Source organism: Primulina eburnea, chromosome 4 (genome assembly GCF_022965805.1).
Source record: "Primulina eburnea isolate SZY01 chromosome 4, ASM2296580v1, whole genome shotgun sequence".
NCBI lineage: Eukaryota > Viridiplantae > Streptophyta > Magnoliopsida > Lamiales > Gesneriaceae > Primulina > Primulina eburnea.
In genome coordinates, this window is record NC_133104.1 from 9,571,161 (window position 1) to 9,574,883 (window position 3,723).

Here is a 3,723-nt window from a genome sequence, read left to right on the forward strand (position 1 = left end):
TTTCTTAGGAAGTCTACGTGTCCCAAAGCATTCATAATATTTATGATTAACTTATTACCCAAAAATATAACATCAATACTAAAACCCAAAAATCAACATCGTCCAATTCCACCACAAAACCAACATGCGTTGAAACCAAATAATTTCTTGTTTCATATCGTATCACGTATAAAAATTCTAAAGCATATAAAACATATATTATCATAAAGCTATTAAACATGTGACGTGAACATATTAGTCATGCAGGTAACAACATATAAATCATATAAAGCATGTAAACTTACAAGTTGAGGCTTGACGACTGATCTTTCCGGCGCTGATGGTGGCACAACCCTTTACAGAACCATTGCTCTGATACCAACTGAAACGTCTGCTTATTCATATTCTTAAAACGTGCTAGAAATTTTTTTAAAAAAACCTCACTTAGCATCGGCCGAACCATAAAATATTTTTGACATCATTTTAAAGATAAACATCCAACTGCCATTTACAAATCCAAAGGAAAATATGTTAAAGCATAAAATCGTCAAACATTTTACCAACCTAAAAACATTATTTGAAAAGTATAGCTCATACTATAACCTCTCAAAAATATCTCATAACATACATAAAAGACGTAAAAATATCTTTAACATTACTTAAAATCATAAATAATAACTAGTGCGGAAAACTAGCATCGGTCCTCGGGTTATGTGCACCTTTAGTCCAATCAAGTCAACCATCAAGACCTCCATTATCATACTCATAATCAATATCACCTGCATCAATCATACCTAGTGAGTCTAAAAACTCAACACGTCATATTCTTTGAAAGGAATATTTATTTCTTTATTATTAGGTTAAATTGATAATATCAATTTAAGATTTTGCCTTTCTAGATTTTCAAATCTTGCTTGATTTAAGTCTAAATGATAATATCTTGGTTTACTTATTTCTAGATTATTATATCTTACTTGATTTATTTCTAGATATTATATGATTTGTGTTTTATATGATTTTATCTCCAAGATATTTTATCCATGTTTAAAAGAGTGATTATCTCTAATGAAAATATTTTTTCTATTTTTTGTAGGGCTCTTTATGGAATAACTTTTAGGTCAAGCCAAAGATATAAGTATGAATAGCTTGCAGCCGTACAAAGAGTTCTCAGAGAGAGACTGTGTGGTGCAGAGAGAGAAAAAAGCTTTTGAGAGACAAGTGGGGTTGTGGAGAGAGAAGATGCTTTAGAGAGAGAAGAGCTTTGGAGAGAGAGTGAAGCTAGACTCTTTATGGAGTCCTTTTGTGATCTTTTGAGTGATCTTTTGGACAGTCTCCTTTCGTGGTTTTGAAGAGTGTTCTTTTGTGTCTTCGTGAGCTTTCTCGTGTATGATCTCTGCGTGGTTTTCCGTGGACTTAGTGCATAGTCCTTTTACAGAGATTACTGAAGAATATTTTAATATTGAAGACTTTGTGTGATTGAGTCACATACTTTGCCGTGTTGCCGATTGGTTTTGTCAACACTCAAGAACAACACTGACGCAGAGTGTTGATCGAAGAGTGTCGTCGTTTGGTTTTAAGCAACACGCTTTTTTATTTTATGCATCTAGTTTTTATGTGGTTTGTTTTGATGCATTTTTAATTCCTTGGAGTGTCAAGGAATTTGGTTTTGTTTTCTCACTAGTATTGTTTTGGTGTAAACGATTTACATAATTTTTCTAGTGATTTTTTTTTTTTGCCATGAGGCATCGCACAAGTATTCGTACTTGTGCATAATTGAAATCTGGTGTTAATTTATTAAAGTTATATTTGTGTGTTAAATACTTAATTTCTGCTGCCGTGTTGTGTACAGTGTTGACAACACCGCACACAACACTAACTTCTGATACACACATTATAATGTTTTAATTGATTTCCTGTACAACAATCTTTTACAAGTGGTATCAGAGCCAATGCTTGATACACTAAGTGATTGATTCTGGTTTATTGTTGTTTTGTTTGAAGGAAATTTTACATAATCTCAATGGACGTACTGTCTACAAACACTGCTGTTTTGAAAGAAAAATGCTGGCTGCAAGTCAACCCGCACGGTGTTGCCTCTGGTGTTGCAACACCGGGCCGCAACACCACTTCAAAATCCTTGTGTCTCAATGCTAAATCTCATGGTGACTCAGGTAATCATGAAATTCAGGATAATGATTCTGATGAACTCACATTTGAATGTGTGCAGGCTATGTATGAGGAGCTATACGAAGATTGGATCAAAAGAAATAAAATAAATTCCATCCTCTCTAAGAATAATGCTGATCTGAAAGAATCTGTGTCTCGACTTGAAGTTGTGCTTAGCAAGAAGGATCTTGAATTGTGCAAAGTCAAGGAGGAGCTTGAGAAGGCCTCAAAGACTCTTGCAAAATTCAACTCAAGTTCGTCAAAACTTGACTCAATGCTAACTATGGGAAAGGACAACATAACTGGTCTTGGATATGTTGAAAGCACATATGAACATGGTGAAACTTACAATTCTAAATCAAAATCAACCATGTTTGTAAAGGCAAGCGAAGATTGCTCTGTCCCCTTAACAGTGAAACCTCCCATGAAGACTCTGTCAATCTCAAAGCAAGCCTTGGAACAAATGTTGAAACAAAACAGAGCTTCCTCTTCTCATTTGAAAGTTGACCCGCCAGTGAAGATGCCACAAACCAAGAAGCAAGTGTCAACTTGTAAATCAAAGCAAAGAAAGCGACATTTTATTTGCCACTACTGTCATAAATCAGGTCACATCAAACCTTTCTGTTTTAAACTGAGAAATGACTATATGAACTGGCATGCAAATCTGGTGTTTCCCACTGTGTTGCCCAACACTAGGCACAACACAGCAGCCAAGAGACCTCTTGTGAAGAAAGTTTGGGTACCAAAAGCTGTTATTCATTGCAATATCATTTATACTTCTTTGAAAACTAACATTGCAGGTACATGATACTTTGACAGTGGGTGCTCACGCCACATGACTGGATCTAAAGAACACCTCACAGATTATGTTGAAGTAAAAAGTGGGCGTGTAACCTATGGTGGTGGTGCCAAAGGAAGAATTATAGGCAAAGGAACCATGAATGTTGACGGGATTTCTAAACTTCATAATATTCTACACGTTGAAGGACTTAACTCAAACTTAATAAGCATAAGTCAACTTTGTGACGATGATTTACATGTTAAGTTCAATAAAAATAATTGTGAAGTTTTTAATGATGTCAATGTTTGTGTAATGTCAGGTACTCGTTCAGCTGACAATTGTTATCAATTGGGAGAAGGTGATGGTTGCCGAAGTGCCAAGGTGAGTGATTTAGAAGTATGGCATCAAAAACTAGGACATGTGAGCTTCAAGACTTTGAAGAATCTGAGTAAGTTTGATGCTGTGAGAGGTATGCCAAATTTGAGTTTAATTAATGATTATGTTTGTGGACCGTGTCAGAAAGGTAAACAACCCCGTCTTGCGCACCCGGTGTTGCAACACTTTGGGACAACACGGTGCCTTGAACTCATGCATATGGATGTAATGGGTCCGATGGAAGTTGAGAGCTTGGGTGGTAAGAAATATTCGTTTGTTTGTGTTGATGATTTTTCGCATTTTACTTGGGTAAGTTTTCTTAGAGAAAAATCTGTTACATTTGATGCTTTTAAGAAGTTGCATGCTAGGATAACAAATCTGTAAGATATGAGGGTGGTTAAAATAAGAACCGATCATGGTGA